At 46.8% G+C, this 23012-nt stretch overlaps 1 pseudogene; it reads right to left on the minus strand.

Moving 5' to 3' along the window:
• LOC138745066 (zinc finger protein 585A-like) overlaps positions 1-14747 on the minus strand; it is a 53476-nt pseudogene extending 38729 nt beyond the window's left edge.
• Positions 14748-23012: the final 8265 nt, after the last annotated feature.

Below are 23012 nucleotides of genomic sequence, written 5' to 3' on the forward strand. Positions count from 1 at the left end.
TTTCAGCTGGTCATTTACGCTGGCAGCAGGGTCGCAGACTTTATTGGGTGCAGATTTCCTCCGGGTGCACATTTCAATATCCTTCTCCTTGGTGAATACCAAAGAAAAGAAATTGTTCAAGATCTCCCCCATCTCATTTGGCTCCACACACAGTTGTCCACTGATTCTCTTAGAGACCTTTAGCTATTCACATATTTATAGAAACCTTTTGGATTTATTTTCACCATTTGCTAAAGCCACCTCGTACCTTCTTTTAGTTTTTCGAATTTCTCACTTGATTCTTTTTACATTCATTGTATTCTCCGAACATCTCCTTTATTCCTTGTTTCTTTTATTTATTGTAGGTCTCCCTCTTTATTTGAACTAAGTTTCCAATATCCCTTGAAAACCATGGCTCTCTCAAACTTTTGATCCTGCCTTTTAACCTAGCAGAAACAAAAAGATTTTGTACCCTCAAAATCTCACCTTTAAAAGACTTCCATTTCTCTACTACATCCTGCCCAAAAAACAAATTGTCCCAATCCACTCCTTTCGCATTTCCTCAAATCTGGTTTTTACCCAATTGAAAACCTCAACTCTAGGACCTGACCTATCCCTTCCCATAATTACATTAAAGCTAATGGCACAATGATCACTGGATCCAAAGTGCTCCCCAACACATACTTCTGTCACCTGCCAACAGTAGAACCAACACTGCCCCTTCTCTAGTCAGTACCTCTACGTATTGCTCTAAAACCTATCCTGCACACATCCTCCATCCAGCCCTTTCATAAAATGGGTTTCCCAATCTATATGTAGAAAATTTAAATCTCTCCCCCCCCCACCCATCACAACCTTGTGCTTATTACAAATCTCTGCTATCTCTCTACAAATTTGCTCCTCTAGTTCTCACTCCCCATTAGGTGGTCTGTAATACACCTCTATAAGTGTGACTGCCCCTTTACCATTCCTTAGTTCCACCCATACAGCTTCCCTAGATGAGCCCTCTAATCTATCCTGCCTAAGAACCATTATAATATTTTCCCTGACAAGCAATCCAACACCACCCCCCCCCTGCCCCCTCCAATTCTATCACACTTTATGCAATGAAATCTAGGAATATTTAGCTGCCAATCACATCCCTCCTGCAACCACATTTCACTAATCGCTACCATGTCATACTACCAAGTGTCTATCCACACCCTTAGTTCATCCACCTTCCTTACAATGCTCCTAGCATGAAAGTATATGCATTTCAGAGATTTCCCACTACTTATTCTCTGTTTGCCCTCATCTTTACAAACAATTTTGTTATTTTTCTATCATCTCCGTACAGAACATCTCCCTTTTCTATTCCCTGCCTTTCCACACAACACTGACTACAAGCTTTCTCTGTTTGCAGTCGAACCTTCTCCTTGCTGTTCTCCTTTGCTTGGTTCCCTCCCTCTAATCATTCTAGTTTAGTCTACTGAGTAGCCTTAGTAAATGTCCCTCCCAGGATCCTGGTCCTCCTGGGATTCAAGTGTAACCGTCCATTCTGTACAGGTCCCACCTCCCACAAAAAATGTCCCAGTGATCCAGAAACTTGAATCCCTGCCCCTTACTCCATCCCTTCAGCCACGCGTTCATCCTCCACCTCATTCTGTTGCTGCTCTCACTGTCACGTGGCACAGGCAATAATCCCAAGATTACTCAATTCGCGGCCCTTCTTTTCAACTCTACCTAACTCCCTGTACTCTCTTTTCAGGACCTCTTCACTCTTCCTCCCTATGTCATTGGTACCTACATGTACCACGACCTCTGGCTCGTCTCCCTCTCACTTTAAGATATCTTGGACACTAGCAGCAACATCCCGGATCCTGCCACCAGGGAGGCAAACCACCATCTGGTTCTCCTTACTGTGTCCACAGAATCCCCGATCTGTCCTCCTAACTATTGAGTCCCCTATGACTATTGCCCTCCTCTTCCTTTCCCTTCCCTTCTGAGCCACAGGGGCTGACCCTGTGCCAGAGGTACAGCCATTGTTGCTTCTCCCAGCTATGTTCCCCCCCCCCCACCCCACCCCACCCACCCAACAGTACTCAGAGAGGAGTACTTATTATTGAAGGTGACAGTCACAGGTGTCCTCTCTAGTACCTTACTCTTCCCCTGCCCTCTCCTAATTGTGACTCACTGATCTCCTCCCGTGGCCCTATTGTTTCTGATATGGCCTTCTCCATATCAGAGACTGGACACAAAACTGGGAGATCGGTCCGTTGAGCACCTTCACTCTAGTGTAAATAACGGGAACCTCCCAGTGAGGAACCATTTCACTTCTCGGCCCCATTCCCACACCCGCGTGTCTGTCCATGGCCTCGTGCATGGCCAAAACTAGGCTACCTGCAAATTGAAGGAACCTCTAATATTCTATCTGGACACTTTCCAACCAGATGGGTTTAATATCGACTTCTCCAGTTCCAATTAAACCCCTCCCCAAGTCCCTCTCTCCCTATTCCCCGACTCCTTTCCTCCAGTTCCCCACTCCCCTTTCCAATCAGAGAGTTACCCCTATCACCCCTCAGCTTTTTTCTCTTCTTCCCACATCCTTACCGTGAGCTCCTCCCCCTGCCCCTTCCTCCCTCCTCTCTTCAGATAACTGCCTGCTTTTTGCTCAGACCTAGTTGAAGGCCCCAGGCCCGAAATGTTGGTTACCCTATAGACGTTGAATGACCTGCTGAGTTTCTCCAGTATTGCATTGTAGACCCAGCATCTGCAGTCTCCCCTATTTAACTTTACACAGAGGGAGGTGGGATGATGTGGAATGAGCTGCCACAGGAAGTCATGGAGGCGGGTGAACTAAGAAGACATATTCAGGAACATGGATCAGAAGGGTGTTAGAGGGATGTGGGCCAAATTGGGCCAGTATGAACAAGCTGGGCCGAAGAGACTCTTTTCTGTGTGGCACAACTTTATGACCTATCAAGGCTTATCCGTGACCCAATTCCAAAAGACCACCCGTTCCCCATGGTTCGGAAAACATTCATTCACCTTGAGTTTTCAAATGACAATTTATAAAAACACCCACTTGTGGCAAAAGCTTCCAGACCCTTACCCTCCCCTTCTAAGGTACTGCTCCCCAAATGGCCAGGCTCCCTCCTCTGTCACTAGAATAGGGAAAGGAGGGAGAAGCGATCAGTTGTCTAACAGTCAATGGGACTGGGCAGAATAATAGTATAGCACAGAATAGATGGGCCAAATGACCGGTTTCTGTGCTGTTCTGTGGTTCAACAGCAGAAAGACCATTCAAATAATCCAAACTGAAGCCTAAGTCCAGCCCTCGCTATTCAACAGTCAACACCCAAATGTTCAAGGTCCAGGTTATTTATTTGACATGTGGCAAGTACATTAAGCTGCAGAACAGTTACAGGGGCTGTTAAGATCAGTTAGACAGGGACGGGTTAGTGGACACGGTCTGACCCTGGTTAGAATGACAGGGTTTGGGGTCAGATCAGCTACAGAATGTGTTCACTTGTGGACCCGCTGGTGTTTCCACAGGCCGGCTAACTGGGTGAAGCTCTTGCCGCAGCTGAAGCAGGTGAATGGCCTCTCCCCGGAGTGGACCCGCTGGTGTCTCAGCAGGTTGGATGACTCGGTGAAGCCCTTTCTGCACTCGGGGCAGACAAACGGCTTTTCTCCAGTGTGGCCCCGCTGGTGACTCAGCAGGTGGGAGGTCTGGATGAAGCCCTTGCCGCACTTGGGACAAATGAATGGCCTGTTTTCGGTGTGGACACGCCGGTGTATCGCAAGGCTAGATCTGTTGCCAAAGGCCTTCTCGCACTCAGAGCAGGTGAAAGGCTTTTCCCCGCTGTGGCCCCGCTGGTGCCTCCGCAGGTCAGAGGTTTGGATGAAGCCCTTGCCACACTCGGGGCAAGTGAAGGGCCTCTCCCCAGTGTGGACCCGCTGGTGGGTCAGCAGGTGCGAGGCCTGGGTGAAACCCTTGCTGCACTCAGGACAGACAAAAGGCCTCTCCTTGGTATGGACCCGCTGGTGGGTCAGTAGGTTGGATGTCTGGGTGAAACCCTTGCCACACTCAGGGCAGGTGAATGGCCTCTCCCCGGTGTGAACCCGCTGGTGTCTCAGCAGGTTGGATGACTCGGTGAAGCCCTTCCCACACTCGGGGCAGATGAATGACTTTTCCCTGGTGTGGACCCGCTGGTGCGTCTGCAGCTGGGAGGTCTGGGTGAAGACCTTGCTGCACACAGGGCAGGTGATGGACCTCTCCTCAGTGTGGACCCGCTGGTGTTTCGTTAACTCACTTGACCCTTCAAAGTTCTTCCTGCAGATGGAACACTGAAACGGGTTCATCGCTGTGGGAACAAGAGGGTGTGATCAGGGGATAAATCAATGCAGTCCTACCCCAGGGCACACAGCTTGTGCTCAGCCTGATGGGAGGCTCCCAGAGACCAGGGCAGCGGGTTAAATCAACACTGAGGCTGGGACTGGGGCCAGGACCCAGGGAGAAGCATTCTCTAGCCGGGCTTTGCAAGCTCTGGAACCACAAGAGCCCCCCCCCCCCTCCGTTCAGGAACACAGTGCAAAATCACCTTCAGTCCCCGACCAGGGGATTACCCGGAATGCATTGCTAACTCCCCCGAAGGAGCCATGCGAGGAGCTTAGAACGGTGCCTGCGGAGCCTCTTGCCAAGCACGGGGCATTGTGGTCAAAGAAGGCTCTGTTGATCAGGTGCTTCGTGGGCAGCGATCAAACCCCCACCTTGGAAATGCAAGTGGGGAGAGTGGGAGCTGGGATTGCGTTTGACACCTCGGGGCCGATTTAAAATCCAGCTGAGGGAATCTCTCCTGTTGCTGAGAAGTCTGTTGTAGACTGTAATACAATAACATCATAAGCAGTCAGGCCATTTGGCCCATCAAACTCACCCTGTCATTCCATCATGGCTGATTTACTATCCCTTTCAACCCATTCTCCTGCCCTCTCCCCCCAACCCTTGATCCCCTTCCTACCACTGCCTGAAATATCCCCAATGAATTGGCCTCCACAGCCGCTCACGGCAACACAGGCTCCCCCATCAGAGGAAACATCCTCTCCACATCCACGAAATCCAGGCCTTTCAGTATTCCATTGATTTCAATGAGACCCCCGCCCTCATTCATCTAAACACCAACGAGTACAATCCCAGAGCCTTCAAATTCTCCTTATATGAAAATCCATCACTCCAGGAATCCTCCTTGTAAACCTCCTCTGGGCCCCTCTCCAACACCAACACCCCCTTTCTTTGATATGGAGCCCAAAACTGTGCTTTCACCAATGCTTCAGAAAGCCTCATTACATCCCTGCTTTCATATTCTATCTCTGTCCATTCGCCGTCCTCACCACTGACTCTACATGAAAGTTCACCTTTAGGGAGTCTTGCACGAGAACTCCCAAGTCCCTCTGATATGTAAATGTCCACATCTTTATTCCTTCCACCAAAGAGCATGATCCTTCACTTCTCTTCGCTGAACTCCATCCGCCATTTCCTTGCTCAATCTTTCAACCTGTCTATGCCCTTCTCAGACTTCCACAATATTACCTGTCCCTCATGACCCCTCCACTAGGCAAAAATTCCCCTCACCTCCCCACCTACTGCAGGGACCACTCCCTCCGTGACTCCCTCATCCACTCCTCCATCCGCACCAATTGTCCCTTTGGTACCTATCCCTATGACCACAAAAGATGCTCCACTTGTGCCCACACCTCCTTCCTCCACCATTCGGGCCCCAAACAGTCCTTCCATGTGAAGTAACATTTCACTTGTGAATCTGCAAGAGTCATCTACTGGATTCGTGCTCCTGTTGTGGTCCCCACTACATCGGAAAGGCTGGATGCAGACTGGGGGAGGGATTGCCTTGTTGAGTACCTTGGCTCTGTCCTCCACAATAGCGTGGATCTCCCAGTGGCCACACATTTCAGTTCTCCATCCCATTCCCTTGCTGACATGTCTGTCCATGGTCTCATGCATTGTCAGACTGAGATCACCCGCTAACTGGAGGAACAACAGCTCATCTTCCCACTGGGCATCCTTCAACAGGATGCCATTAATATTGAATTCTCGGCTTTCGTTAAACCCCCTGGCCTTTTCTCATCTCTGTCTCTACATTCCCTGTCTCTTTTCCCACAAACATGATCAATTCTCACCTCGTCGCTTCTCATATCCTATTAACACCTTTTGTTGGTCTGGATTCCTCCCCCACTGTCTGAATTCTGAGACTTTATGGTATTAGCTGATTCTAATTCTACCTTGAAGAAGGGCTCTGGCCTGAAACACTGGAAATTTATCTTTGTCCCCTGTGGACACTGAAAAGACCAGCTGAGTTCCTCCAGCATCTCGATGTGTTTTCAACTACCTGCCCCTCCTCCCATCTTTAGATCATCCACAAAGGAAACCCACTTCAGGGTGGGGATTTCTCAGAGACTTCGCAGTGTAGCAGATGAATGGAGTTAAACAAGAAAATCTGCAGATGTTTGTTAGAGCAGCGGATTCCAGAAGGGGAACAGTAAGAGGGCGTCTCATAGAACTCCCTTCAAAGAGATACGTGTATGTTATTTCTTGTGTATGCATCTCGATCACCAGTTTTCCCCTTTTATCCACTGACATGACCAGCAATGGGAAAGAACTGGTCATGGAGTTTGTTAATATCGGCCAATACTGAAGAGTCTGGAGGGACGACATTGTGAAGAGAGTTTGCATTCAGTTCTGGTTGCCTCCTAACAGGAGGGATGTAGATGCTTTGGTGAAGAGACTGGGATGACACAGTTAACGTAGCAGTTACAACGCCAGCCATTGAGATTGGGGTTCGAATTCTCACTGTCTGTAAGGAGTTTGTATGTTTTTTCCCATGTCTGCGTGGGTTTCCCGCAGGCTCCGGTTTCCTCCCACTCTCCAAAACACATCAGGGGTAGTAAGTCAATTGGGTGTAATTGGTTGGAATGGGTTCGTGGGCAGAAAGGGCCTGTTACCGTGTTGCATGTCTAAAAAAAAATTCAACCTCCAAACCCTGTATATTTTTGAAAGGCAGGAGGAAACCGCAGCACCCAGAGGAAAGGCACAGAGACACGGGGAGAACGTACAAACTCCTTACAGACAGCACTGGATCGGTACCCATGTTGTTGACATTATATAATACCATTGTGCGAGCTGCTGAGCTAACTGTGTCGCCGATAGGGGTGATGTCTTTCACAGGAATCTATAAGCAAGTCTGTGGATATTTGATGATGAAATGGGAAATTACCCCAGAATGATTCACGGGATGAGGGCCTTCCATTACCTGGTTTGACTGTGGAAACGCTGGGTAGCTCTGGAACAGAGGAAGTTGTGATGAGCGATCTAAATAGAGAGAAAGGTGGAAGAAAAGCTTGTTTTCAAATAATCCAGATACTTGAACAAATCGGACGTGTTCTTTCAGGCTTAAGTTCAACTTCTTATTTTGGAAAGTAAAATCCTGCAGATGCTGCAAATCGAATCAGAACAAAAGCAGGAAAGAGTTTACATTTTAGTTCAGCCATTAATCAAAAAGGACCAGACCTGAAATGCTGGAGACATTAGGGTCCGGGTTCAAGAGACGGCAAATTCCAGAATCTGAAGCAAAATCCAATTTGCTGGAGGAAGTCAATGGGTCGAGGGGGTTTAGTGGAAGGAAAAGGATTGTCAACATATGGAGTCCGAGCCCTTAGACCGTAGGTTCTCAAACCTTTTATTTAAACTGCTCACAAACCACGAAGCACAGAGCACCAATGGCATCCTGTATAAGGGGTCAGTAAGGGATGACTGAAAGTGGTACGTGAGTGGAGAGAGAAAGGTTGGGAACCACTACCTTAGACGTTGCCTGAATGTTCCGGTTTTCTGCTTTTATTATATTTATTGTATTTTGTGACGGTTCTGACTGTAGCCGTTACCTACCAGGGTTTGGATCCCGGCAAGGTCTGCAGAGCCGAACGGTCACAATTCGCCCGCCCGCCTTCCCGGGCTCCGTCTGCTGAGCAACAGGAAAAGAAAGTGATGGTCACAGCGGGTCAAGGGCCATCTTCATTACCCATAATGACTTAACCACTATCGACCAGTACCATTTACATCCACAATGGAAAGGCTGATGATGAAGCTTATCAGCTCCTGTCTGAGCATTGACATGGATTCGTTCCCATTCACTTATCGCAGAAATAGGTCAACGGCAGATGCCATCTCACTGGCTCTACACAAAGCCCTGGAACACCTGGACAGCAAAGATACAGACATCAGGATGCTCTTTATTAACTACATTATGGAATTTAACAACATTATCCCCTCAAAACTGATCAAACTCAGACTTGGGAGTTGACACCCAATTGGATCATGGATTTCCTCACCTCCAGACCACAATCAGTGAAGATTGGTCAGGACATCTCTAAAATCTCTATCAGTACCAGAGCACCACAGAACTGCATTCTTAGCCCTCTGCTATACTCCCTTTACACCTACAACTGTGTAGCTCAGTACGACAATAACACCATCTACAAATTTCTTGACTATACCACAGTAGTGGGTTGTATAAAAGAAGGGGATGAGTCAGCCTACAGGATGGACATTGAATGGTCTAAAAACAACCTTGCACTATATGTCACCAAAACTAAGGAGGTGATTGCTGACTTCAGGAATGGAAAACCAGAGGTATACAATCCAGTGATCACAGAGGATCAGAGGTGGAGGGGATGAGAAAATTTAAGATTTGGGAGACACTATCAAGGAAGATCTTTCCTGGATCCAACACACCAAAGGCATCATGTGAAGAAAGCATGTTAGTGCCTCTACTTCCTCAGGAGTTTGCAGAGGTTTGGTATAGCACCCAGAAACTCTGGAAAATTTCTAGAGGTATGGTAGAAAGTGTGCTGACCAGCTGCATCACTGTCTGGGATGGGAACACCAATAGCCTAGAATACAAAGCCCTCCAAAAGGTAGTGGACACAGCCCAAAACATCACAGGCAAAACACTCCTCACAACTGAGTACAGCTACTGGGAACGCTGCTGTCAGAGAGCAGCAGCAAACATCAAAGACCCACACCACCTAGCACACGCTCTGTACTTGCTGCTGCCATCAGGAAAGAGGTTTTGGTGCCACAAGACTCGCACCATTAGGATCAGGAACAGCTGCTACCCCTCCGCCATCAGACTCCTCAACAACAAACTCAATCAGGGACTCATTTAAGGACTCTTACTTGTTTATTTTATTGATTTTCTTTGTTCTCTCTGTATTGCAGTTTGTTTACATTCATTATCTGTTTACAGTTCTTTTATTTGTTTTCAAGTTTATTCTGTGTACAGGTTATTGTTTTGCACTACCTATCAGTGGTAATTCTATCTCGGCCACAGGAAAAAGGAAACTCAGTGTTCTATGTGATCTCATGCATGTACTCTGACAATAAATCTGAAATCCATAATCCCTTACACAGCTGGAACTGCTCTCCCAGTGCCAGGGAAACATGCACACCTGATGCCTGCAATTCAACATGGCAAGGTACAAAAGGTTAAATCCCAGAGGTCATAGGTTAGGAGCATGGGGTGGGAAGGGTCCATGCAGCGGCATCGTATCCACCTTGCGGTGCCGAGAGCCAATCTAACCGGCCTCGGTCTTCACATTGATGGAAGCTGTTCCCCTGCGCTGCCTTCCTACCTGTCACCTGTCGGGGAGGCACACACTGCGCATGTCTGTGAGCAACCTTCCAGCGTCGGCATCTGGTCTCGGAGCACGCACCCTGGTCTCCTTCAGGAGCTCTCAGGCGTCCGCAGGACCACAGCACTGTCCAAGGAGTATGCTTCACGGAGCATGTCCGAGGGTTTCTTTGACCCCATTAGCTATGTGTGATGGATGGCAATAAACAGTCCCAGAAGAAAGACTTTCTTTTTTCTCTACATGGCAATTCAAGTTCAGTTCATTATCATCTGTTTGTACAACCAGACGCAACAGCATTTCTCCAGACCACAGTGCTCGCCCGCGCCCGCACCCTCGCCCGCACCCTCGCCCGCACCCTCGCCCGCACCCTCGCCCGCACCCTCGCCCGCACCCTCGCCCGCACCCTCGCCCGCACCCTCGCCCGCACCCTCGCCCGCACCCTCGCCCGCACCCTCGCCCGCACCCTCGCCCGCACCCTCGCCCGCACCCTCGCCCGCACCCTCGCCCGCACCCTCGCCCGCACCCTCGCCCGCACCCTCGCCCGCACCCTCGCCCGCACCCTCGCCCGCACCCTCGCCCGCACCCTCGCCCGCACCCTCGCCCGCACCCTCGCCCGCACCCTCGCCCGCACCCTCGCCCGCACCCTCGCCCGCACCCTCGCCCGCACCCTCGCCCGCACCCTCGCCCGCACCCTCGCCCGCACCCTCGCCCGCACCCTCGCCCGCACCCTCGCCCGCACCCTCGCCCGCACCCTCGCCCGCACCCTCGCCCGCACCCTCGCCCGCACCCTCGCCCGCACCCTCGCCCGCACCCTCGCCCGCACCCTCGCCCGCACCCTCGCCCGCACCCTCGCCCGCACCCTCGCCCGCACCCTCGCCCGCACCCTCGCCCGCACCCTCGCCCGCACCCTCGCCCGCACCCTCGCCCGCACCCTCGCCCGCACCCTCGCCCGCACCCTCGCCCGCACCCTCGCCCGCACCCTCGCCCGCACCCTCGCCCGCACCCTCGCCCGCACCCTCGCCCGCACCCTCGCCCGCACCCTCGCCCGCACCCTCGCCCGCGTAACTGGTGACCTATCGTGGACACTCAACATCTCCTCACTTGTCAGGAAAGCGCAAGAGTGACTGTACTTCCTGAGAAGCAGGCAAGGCTACCAGCCACTATTATGTCAACTTTCTACAGGAGTTCTATTCAGAGTGCCCTGGCTGGCTGAATATAAGGAGTTAGGCAGGGAGCTCAGAAGAAGGACCACTAAGGGTGTAATCTCTGGATTACTTCCTGTGCCACGCGATAGTGAGGGCAAAAATAGAGTCAGGTAGAGATTGAATGTGTGGCTGAAGGGGTGGAGTAAAAGACAGGGTTTTAAGTTCTTGGACCACTGGGTCCATTTCTGGGGGAGATGGGACCTATACTGTAAGGATGGGTCACATCTAAATCCCAGAGGTACCAGTCTCCTGGCAGGGGCATTTTCTAGGGCTTTAAACTAGCAAGGTTGGGGACAAGGGTTCATGTCAGGGAGGATAACAAGAACAGAATCTTTAGGCAAAGAAAAAAGGCTTTTTCACACAATCTGGAGGTGAAACAGCGGCAGGTAATAAATAGTGGCCATTGTAACAATTGTAGAGAGAGTGAGAGGCAGAAGTTAAAGGTGGAAGATCTCTGAGATGCATTTATTTCAATGCAAGGAGTGTGGTAAACAAGTTGGATGAACTAATGGTGTGGATTGACATGTGGCATTATGATGTGATAGCAATTTGTGAGACATGGTTGAAGAAAGGTTGTGACTGGCAGTTAAATATTCTGGGATTTTGGTGCTTTAGACATGACAGAATTGGCGGGATACGAGGGGGAGGTGTGGCATTGCTTGTCAGGTGCTAAGGCAAGATAGACTGGAGGACTCATCATGGGAGGCTCTGTGGGTTGAACTAAAAAATAAGAAAGATAGGCTACAAATATAGGGGTATATTATAGGCCACCAAAAGAGGATAGAGAACTAGAAGAGCAAATGTGCAGGGAAATAACTGAGATGTGTAGTAGAAATAGGGTTGTGATAGTTGGGGATTTCAATTTTCCTAACATTGATTGAGAAACGCAATCAGTGAAAGGGCAGGATGGCTTAGACTTTGTACAGTGTGTTCAGGATTGCTTTTTACAGCAGTATGTTGAGGTGCCTACTAGAGGGGACGCAGTGTTAGATCTATTGTTAGGGAATGGAATAGGGCAGGTGAGGGAAGTGTGCGTTGGTGAGAACTTTGGGCCCATCAGCTTCAACTTAAATATGGAAAGAGGTAGGTCAGGTCCGAGGTTGAAGGTCTTCGAGTGGGGGAAGGTCAGATTTGAAGAAATGAAAACGGATTTGCAGAAAATTGTATGGGCTGATCTTTTTTTCTGGAAAGGATGTCAAGGAGATTTGGAGGGTATTTAAAGAAGAGATATTGAGAGTACAGGATCTTTATGTGCCAGTCAGATCAAAAGGCAAGGCCAAAGGTTCAAGGGAACCGTGGTTTTTCTGGAAAAATTAGGAAGTTGGTTCGGGATAAGAGGGGGGCATATGTTAAATTTAAGAAGCAAAAAATGGATAAGATATATGATTATTACATAGATTGCAGAAAAAACCTTAAGAAAGAAATTAGAATGGCAAAAAGAAGGTATGAGGTGTCAATAGCTGATAAGGTAAAAGTGAATCCTAAGGGTTTTTACAGATATGTGAATAGTAAAAGGAGGGTTAAGGATAGAATAGGACCACTGGAAAATGGGAGCGGTGAACTGTATCAGATGGAAAGACATTAAACAATTTTTTCTCATCTGTGTTCATGATGGAAAAGGACATTGGACTTTGTGAGATAAGTGAGGCAAATGGCTTAGTTATGGAAAAGAGAGGGATTAGTAAAGATAGGGTTTTGGAGCTTCTAGGGTCAGTAAAAGTGGGTAAGTCTCCTGGTCCTGATGGGATTTTCCCCAGGATATTAAGGGAGGTCAGGGAGCAAATAGCAGATGCACTGCCAGTGATTTTTCAATGATCACTGGAGGAGGGTGTAGTGCCGCGGGATTGGAGGGTTGCTAATGTAGTTCCGTTGTTTAAAAAAGGCACGAGGTGTCAGCCAAGTAATTATAGGCCTGTAAGTTTGACTTCGGTGGTAAGGAAAGTTATGGAGGGTATTCTTAGAGATGGTGTGTATAGATATCTGGATAGGCAGGGATTGATCAGGAGTACCCAGCATGGGTTTATGAAGGGGAAGTCATGTTTGATGAACCTTGTTGAGTTTTTTTGAAAATGTGACAAGCAAGGTGGATGAAGGTAGGGCAGTGGATGAAGTCTATCTGGATTTGAGCAAAGCTTTTGATAAGGTTCCACATGAAAGGTTCTGGATGGGTCACGTCTCCAGAATGGAGGACCATCGCCTTCCCAAGATCCTGTTATATGGCGAGCTCTCCACTGGCCACCGTGACAGAGGTGCACCAAAGAAAAGGTACAAGGACTGCCTAAAGAAATCTCTTGGTGCCTGCCACATTGACCACCGCCAGTGGGCTGATAACGCCTCAAACCGTGCATCTTGGCGCCTCACAGTTTGGCGGGCAGCAACCTCCTTTGAAGAAGACCGCAGAGCCCACCTCACTGATAAAAGGTAAAGGAGGAAAAACCCAACACCCAACCAACCAATTTTCCCTTGCAACCGCTGCAATCGTGTCTGCCTGTCCCGCATCGGACTTGTCAGCCACAAACGAGCCTGCAGCTGACGTGGACTTTTTACCCCCTCCATAAATCTTCGTCCGCGAAGCCAAGCCAAAGAACATGAAAGGTTAGTAAGGAAGGTTCAGTCACTGGGGATTAATAGAGAAATAGTAAGATGGGTTCAGAGGGGGCAGGAGGAGAGACAGCAGAGGGTCATGGTGGATAACTGTCTGTCAGGATGGAAGCCTGTGATGAGTGGAGTACCTCAAGGATCGGTGCTAGGTCCCCTGTTGTTCATAATTTATATTAATGATTTGGATGATGGGGTGGTTAATTGGGTAAGTAAATACGCAGACAATACAAAAATAGGGGGAGTGGTGGATAGCGAGGAAGGTTTTCAGGGATTACAGAGGGATTTGGTTTGTCTGGAAAATTGGGCTGAATGATGGCAGATGGAATTTAATGTTGAAAAGTGTGAGTTGCGTCATTTCGGAAAAAAATAATCAAAATAGGACATATGTAGTAAAGGGGAGGACATTGGGGAATGCACAAGAACGAAGAGACCTTGGAGTTATGGTGGAGCATTCCTTGAAGGTGGATTCCCATGTTGACAGAGTGGTTAAGAAGGCATTTGGTATGTTAGTCTTCATAAATCATAGCATAGAGTATAGGAGCTGGGAAGTGATGCTGCGACTGTTTAAGGTGTTGGTGAGGCCAGGTTTGGAGTATTGTGTTCAGTTGTGGTCTCCAAATTAAAGGAAGGATAGAGATAAGGTGGAGAGGGGGCGGAGAAGGTTTACAAGGATGTTTCCTTGCTTAAAATACCTAGAATACAGAGAAAGATTAAAGAGGTTAGGACTTTATTCATTGGAACATAGACGGTTGAGAGGGGATTTGATAGAGGTGTTTAAAATTATGAAGGGAATTGATAGACTAGATGCAATTAGACTCTTCCCCCTGAGAGCAGGGGAGGTTGAAACAAGAGGACACAAGTTGAGGGTAAGGGGGCAAAATTTTAGGAGAAATATTAGAGGATGCTTCTTCACTCAGAGAGTGGTGGCTGAATGGATTAATCTTCCAGGAGAAATAGTTGAGGCAGAGTCAATTCTTTCATTTAAGAGGAGGCTGGATATATACATTGATAGGAGGGGATTGGAGGGTTATGGGCGGAGAATAGGCAGAGGGATCTAGCGGAGTTGTTTGAGTGAACTGGCGTGGACCTGAAGTGCCGAGATGGCCTGTTTCCATGCCATAAACTGTTATGTGGTTATTTCAGTGTGATACGGTTACTGCAGAGGATCACAAGAATCTCTCTTCTCCCATCAACGTGATCTATCGGGATTATTGTCTGAAGAGAGCGTGCAAAATCATTGAGGACTCTTTCCATCCTGCACACAGCATCTTTCAGCTGCTCCTGTTGAAGAAGAGATACAGGAGTATCAGAGCCAGCATCACCAAGCTGTGGAATAGCTTCTTCCCATGGGCAGTGGTTATCATGGGTGCACCCTCCTTTGTACACCCTATTATCCCTCTTCTACTTCCGTAGTCCATTCAACTTCATTCCCTTGTCCTGTCCAGTTCTTTTAAACCTTGCTCCTTCCATTCCTTTATTTGCACACGTGTACATTCAAAAAAAGTTCTTTGATTCACAGTCCAATTTCACTTCTCACTCCTCCAAGTTCAGTATTATCAGGGAATTCTTATACATTGCACAGAATTTACCATTTATAAAGTTCACCAGGCTTTGGTTCTTGAAAGGTAAATGGTTATTGCTCAGGAAGGTTCTTATCAGTTTTCAGAGAGAGATTTGTTGCTCTTTGGACACAAACTGATTCCTTCCAATCAGCCACTTCAGTGTCTTGCCAAAGAAACTTGTCCCATCAAGGTTTTCCAGATGATAACCTCTTTCTTTCAGATCACCAGAGAGTTCCTTTTCTGTATTTCAAGTGAAACATTAGACAGCCAGTCCTCTTCTCTTGTATGGACCACAAGGGAGTTGACCTGGCTGAACTAAGAACTCACAACCTATATTCAAAATAGGGTTTTTCCCACAAGTTTGTCCTGTTCTAGTCTCTCTCTCTCTCTCTCTCTCTCTCTATATCGCAGAGAGATGTCTGTTTTCTTCTCTCTCTGCTTGCAAAACCACATGACCTTCCTAGAACAGCAAACTGCATTTAGATAGACTGCAGCACCGGACCTAATCTTCTGAGTTTGTTAATTATTTGCTTTCCAAAACAATAATCCATTATTCCACAGCATTTCCAATTAACACCTACTTGGAAATCTCTATAGCCATTCTTCAAAGTTTTTGCAAAGGCACTCGGAGCCTGGACTGTCTGGCTTGAGCAGAGCTCTGGCATTTTAAATGAGATCTGTACTGAAGTGTTTATACCCATGTGTGACCCAACTAAAAACCCCTCAATTTATCTTCCAAAAGCATATCTGTATACAATACAAAATATAACATAATCTGTCACATTTTCTCCCTACAAAGGAATTTTAACTCGAGTTAAAATTCAGTTAGAACTAACTTTACAATCACTAAAGTGATAACAATACACAAATATGTATATAAATAAAACCTTATAACATTGTAACCCAATGTTGAGAAGATATATTCCTAAACATGACCAATTTTAACATCTTGAAAAACAATCTGCTATCACATTATTTGTACTTCTGATATGATTAATATGCAGATTATATTCTTGTAATATTAAACTCCAGTTTAACAATAAAATTATTAATTTTATTCAAAAACACCAGAGGATTGTGGTCAGTAAATATCACAACTGGGACATGAGAGGAACCAAGATATACATCAAAATTCTGCAGAGCAAGTATTATAGACAACTGTTCCTTCTCAATAGTGGAATAGTTCCTTTGATGAACATTGAATTTTTTTGTCTTTCATCATCCTCCCTCCATTGTTCAGCTACCTCTAACTCAGAGTTCTTCTGTTTTTCAGCTTCTTCTAACTCAATTTCCTCCATTTTTCAGCTTCTTCTGCCTCATATAATCCTCCACCTCATTTTGTCGTTTCTGCAACTCAAAGTTCCGTTTCTCTCTTTCTTCCAACATCCTTAATTTCTCCAATTCCAATTGCAATTCAACAGATCTATCCTCCAGAAAATTATCTGTCTTTATCAACAAATTTTCCATAACCTATATATTTCACTATAATCCTCTGTATTTGTATTTTCCTCAACCAATGCTCGACTTCAGTCATCTTTAATGCCTTAGCAATAACCATCAATTCCTCTTGAATCTTGCTCTGCAGTTGACGGTTGTGACAAAAATGTACTAACATCCATTGCTGCTGTTTTCCACGCACACAAGCTTTAAATTAGCTTTGAAAAACCAATTAATTAATAAATAACAAAAACTCCAAAAGTTTAAGATCCCAAAACTCCAATTTTCAATCCAAAAAGAAAACTCTTATTCCAAATGAACTTGTTATTCCAAACGAATGCTTTTTATTCTTCCAAACAAATCAACAAATGAACGTTTACTAACCTGTATACTTCCTTCTTATTTTCTGGTTCTTTTTTGGATCTTGGCAGGGAACCAGGTCTACCTCAGACAAGGGACCACAATGCTCTCAGAGGCCAGTGTAGGAGTCAGATACAAAGGATCTGAAGACGCTTTCATTTCTCCTTTCAGCCTCCCAAATTCCATCTGTCACTTACTAAATCTGGAGATTCCCAGGTGTCCCAGTGAGATCCTGCCGACTATGCCAATGCTGAAGTCAACATAAAACAAACACTAGCTGAACCAAAGAGATACAATTAATTCTTTATTGTCTTACACTAGCAGGGGTGAGGGGTTCAAGGAAAGAGTAAATAATGTAACTTGTTTCCTGCGCTGACCACAAAGTACACAGCATCCTTGCACAACTTATATGAGGCAGATGCCTACTTGCAGTTTTACATGTTTTTTTACTACTGGCAATGTTTTCGCTCCTTCTATCCTTCACAGCTTCTGAGATTTACAACTTCTTAATAGACCATATTTCATATTAAATACTCCCATCCCATTCAAGTCATACTATGCCTTGCAGCTGGGGACTGCCTAATCTACGACACCATTAAAACTTTGTTGGCTACTTAACACAGCAGAACTCCCTTCCCACAATTCTTTACAACTTGACTTGACTTGGAAAAAACACCCGAGACACCAGAGACCACAGGAGTCTGCAGCTAAACACCATCTAGATGGTCGATGTTTTGAGCCAAACCACTTACAGAGGAGAAAACACCAGTGTTCGAGGACATTCCCTACGGCACAGGGAATACAACTATAACCTGCGAGACCTCTGTACAGAGAATACAATATTACACTGCGACACCTCGGAAAAGGAATAGAATTTTACTCTGCAACACATCGATCCAGTGAATACAACTTTACTCTGAGTCACCTCAGTACTGGGAATTCAACTTTACTCTGCAACACCTCGGAACAGGGAATATGTTACTCTGCGACAACTCAGTAGAGGGAATACAACTTTGCTCTGCGACAGCTCGGTATAGGAAATAAAACTTTAGTATGAGACAAATCGTACAGCGAATACAACATTACTCTGCAACAGCACAGTACAGGGAATACAATTTTACACTGAGACATCTCAGGACAGGGAATACAACTTTATTCAGAGACACCTTGGTGCAGGGAATACAACTACACAGTGCTACACCTTGGTACAGTGAATACGACTTTACACAGCGACACCTCGGTACAGGGAATACGACTTTAGACTGCGACACCTCAGAAAAGGGAATATGACTTTAGACTGCGACACCTCGGTACAGTGAATACGACTTTAGACTGCGACACCTCGGTACAGTGAATACGACTTTACACAGCGACACCTCGGTACAGTGAATACGACTTTACACAGCGACACCTCGGTACAGTGAATACGACTTTACACAGCGACACCTCGGTACAGGGAATACAACATTACTTTGCAAAACCTCGGTACAAGGAATACTACTTTACTCTGCGACACAGGGAACACAAATTTACTCTGAGGCAACTCAGTACAGGGAATACAACTTTATTCTGCGACACCTCGGTACAGGGAATACAATTTTATTCTGCGACACCTCAATTCAGGGAGCACAACATTATTCTGCAACAACTTGGTACAGAGAATACAACTTTACTTTGTGACATGTCGATTCAGGGAATACAACTTTGCGAACCTCAGTAGAGGGAATCCAACTTTATTCTGAAACACCTTGGTTCAGGGAATACAACAGTTTTCTGAGTCACTCCTGAACAGGGAATACAACTTTACTCTGAGATACCTCGGTACAGGGAATACAACATTACACTGACACACCTCTGCACTGGGTACACATTACTCTGCGACAGCTCGGTGCAGGCAATAGAACTTTAGTATGAGACAAATCGATACAGCGAATACAACATTACTCTGCAACAGCACGGTACAGGGAATACAATTTTATTCTTCGATACCTCGGTACAGGGAATACAACTTTACACTGAGACATCTCGGGACAGGGAATACAACTTTATTCAGAGACACCTTGGTGCAGGAAATACAACTATACACTGCTACACCTCAGTACAGGGAACACAACTTTATTCTGCGACAGCTCGGTAGAGGGAATACAACTTTATTCTGCGACAGCTCGGTAGAGGGAATACAACTTTACTCTGCGACATCTCGGTATAAGGAATACAACATTACTCTGCGACAGCTCAGTACAGGGAACTGAACTTTACTATGAGGCAAATCAGTACAGGGAATCCAACTTTACTCTGAGACACCACGGTACAAGGAATCCAACTTTACTCTGCGACAACGCGGTACAGGGAACGTAACTTTATTCTGACACCTCGGTACAGGGAATACAACTTTTCTCTGAGACACCTCGGAACAGGGAGCACATCATTAATCTGCGACAACTCTACATGGAATACAACTTTAATCTGCGACACCTCTCTGCAGTGAATACAACTTTTCTCTGAGACCTCGGTACAGGGAATACAATTTTATTCTTAGATACTTCGGTACAGGGTATACATCTTTACACTGCTACACCTCGGTTCAGGGAATACAACTTTACAATGTTACAACTCTGTGCAGGGAATACAACATAACACTGCAACACCTTGGTACATGGAAAACAACTTTATACTGCTACACCTCGGTACAGTAAATAGAACTTTACACTGTTACACCTCGATACAGGGAATAGAACTTTATTCTGCAACACCTCGGTACAGGGAACAGAACTTTCTCTGCAACACCTTGGTGCAGTGAATACAACTTTACTCTGAGACAACTTGGCACCGGAAACACAACATTCCTCTGTGACAAATCTGCATAGGGAATTGTAATGGAAGATTTAAACCATGTTTCTTACTTTTGCAGTCTTTGATTCTGCAAGGCTGAGAAGTTGCCTGTTTTTTTAGAATTTAGTAGACACATCTGGTTTACACTATGAGGCCCAGGATGCATATTTAGTAGACACATCTAAATTCCACCATGGGGCCCAGGATGCAGTTGAAATAGGAAGACCTTATCTAATTTACACTTATGCGGCCCAGAGATGCAGTTTTCTTTTGTTGGTCACAGACTGTCAGGAGACTTTGAAGATAATTAAACCATTTGTTCAGAGATAAGATATGAAGTAAACAACTTTTGGGTAATATAAGCCATGGTCCCACTGCTGAAGAGAGAGACTCTCCAAGAGGTGGCAACATCTCTCAGCAAGAAGAAGAACTTCAAGAGTCCAGCTAACGTCCCGGTCGAGGGAGGTAGAGAAGCTGCTACCGGCGCCCCGACAACCTACTACAAGTGTGCAGTCGTTGCCTCGCTTCGGATACAGCTTTACTCTGAGACAACTTGGCACCGGAAACACAACATTCCTCTGTGACAAATCTGTATAGGGAATACAACATTACTCTGCGACAGCTCGGTACAGGGAATACAACTTTACTCTGAGATTCTTTGGTACAGGGAATACAACTTTATTCTGCGACACCTCGGTACATGGAATACAACTTTATTCTGCGACACCTCGGTAAGGGGAATACAACTTTACTCTGAGACACTTTGGTATGGGGAATACAACTTTACTCTCAGACACCTTGACCGGCCCCGTCCCATTATCCCTACCACCTGAAGGAAGCAGAAATTGTAATCTGTGCACAATTTACCCCAACCTGCCATCAGGACCACGATCAAAATGGTGGCTAAACATTACGTATGGCATCGCCTTCATAAACAGGTCACTAATTGGGCCAGAACATGCACATAGCTCCAAATTTCAAAAGTCCAGATTTACACTAAACTCCACTCCAAACATTTGAACCTCTGTGGTTCAGGATTATCCATGTTCACATTGATATAGTGGGGCCCAAGGTCCTCGTTACCTACTCACTATGGTAGACAGGTCCACCATATGGGCGGACTCTGTTGCCATATCCAAAATATCTTCCGAAACATGCCAGGGGACTCCTCAACACTTGGGTGGCATGTTTCGAGGTTCATGAGTACCTTTCCTTAGACTGGGAAGTCCAGTTCATCTCTAGTGTTCGGGCAACCTTAGCAACAGCACTCAGGACACAGTTGCACACTACAGCCTCCCATCCCCAGGTGAACGGGCTAGTAGAATGGTTCCACCGGCACCTAAAAGCAGCCCTGATGTCCCGACTCACTGGGTCAACTGGCTTGATGAGTTACCCTGGGTCCTCTTAGGCATCCGAATCTCGCCAAAAGAGGGTTTGGAAGTCTCATCCACTGAAATGGTGCATGGGGTACCGTTAGTCATTCTGTGCAAATTCCTGGTCCCTAACAGGGGTACTGAAAAACCCCCTAGGGAAGCCCTAGCACATCGCCGTGAGCAGTTGTGATCCCTGGCCCCTTTACCACAGCTAGAAGCACACATTTGTCCCCAAAGATTTTCAGAACATCACATATATTTTCCTAAAACACACAGACCCCTGTTGCAGAGACCCTATATGGAGACCCGCATCGTCCAGCTCAATGGTTCAACTTGTGTTATTGGCATCGGAGGTCAAGGAGACTTTTACGATTGACAGGTTGAAACCAGCCCATTTGGACATTACACAGCCGATTGACCACCCTCCCCCCAACCCCCTGCAAAAGAGACAGTATAGGGAATATAACAAAAATAAGAGATTTTGGTTGCCAGTTCTGGTGGGGGGGGGGGTGGGGTACCTGTGGCAAGCCCCTCTCAGACCCCTCAGGGTGCCTCACAAAATGAAGGACGAACACGAGATCCAGCAAGCTGCACAAGGCCCGCAGCACTGTCCTCCAATTGGCAACAACTAAAGGAGCCTAACTGGCCAATCAAGGAAAGCGGATCACAAATGCACCAATCAACACTGAAGGAGTTTTGGTGGTGTTTTTACCACACCCCTCAGCCTGAGAATAAAAGCAGGGCTGTGAGCCCAATAAAGCTCAGTGTTAACTACACTCAACAGGGGCTCGTGTTGTTCTTTCTGGGAACAGCATGTTCTTTCTGAGCTAACCTGCGTGCAGCTATTATCTCTCCTGTGCTATTAGCTCCGCAGAGCCAGAACTTGTAGCAGTAGCTACAGTTTACCACTTCCACATTTTCAGAATTATTATAAAGCTGCACAATTGAAATCTTCAGTATTGGTAAATATAGTCAGCTAAAATTGATGAGGAATGTATGCAAGAAAAAATTTATAAATGGAATTTAAAATTGTTAATGTCTACAGATCCACCAATATAGAATTAAAAAATTGCATGTAATTGTGACAGAGTATTTAGAGGTGGTTTGGGAGGAATTGCTAGAGCACGCACGCACCCACGCACCCACGCACCCACGCACCCACGCACCCACGCACCCACGCACCCACGCACCCACGCACCCACGCACCCACGCACCCACGCACCCACGCACCCACGCACCCACGCACCCACGCACCCACGCACGCTTCAAAACACAGAAATTTTGCAGGACTTTTGCTGAAAGAGCAACCAAGTTGCAGAATTCAGCTGGGCCTGGGAGAGTACTCAAAGAGGGAGGGAGTGAAACAGAGAGGAGAGACATAGAAATCAGTTCCAGAAGGACAAAGCTGGCAAACCTTTGAAAGGCTGTCCAGTCAAAGGAGAAGACCAGCTATCTGGGTTGATCCAAAAGAAAGAGGATCATCTAGAGAACCCTGAAGGGAGCAAGTTTCGTCAGCAAGACTGATCTCCAGGTGCAGATGTCCTGGAACAAAAGAAATCTCGCTCTGAAAACCAGCAAGAATCCTCCTGAATGGTAATTATTTGCCAGAATGGAGGATCATCGCCTTCCCAAGATCGTGTTATATGGCGAGCTCTCCACTGGCCACCGTGACAGAGGTGCACCAAAGAAGAGGTACAAGGACTGCCTAAAGAAATCTCTTGGTGCCTGCCACATTGACCACCGCCAGTGGGCTGATATCGCCTCAAACTGTGCATCTTGGCGCCTCACAGTTCGGCGGGCAGCAACCTCCTTTGAAGAAAACCGCAGAGCCCACCTCACTGACAAAAGACAAAGGAGGAAAAACCCAACACCCAACCCCAACCAACCAATTTTCCCCTGCAACCGTGCCTGTCCCGCATCGGACTTGTCAGCCATAAACGAGCCTGCAGCTGACGTGGACATTTACCCCTCTATAAATCTTC

This window comes from Narcine bancroftii, chromosome 1, assembly GCF_036971445.1.
Source record: "Narcine bancroftii isolate sNarBan1 chromosome 1, sNarBan1.hap1, whole genome shotgun sequence".
NCBI lineage: Eukaryota > Metazoa > Chordata > Chondrichthyes > Torpediniformes > Narcinidae > Narcine > Narcine bancroftii.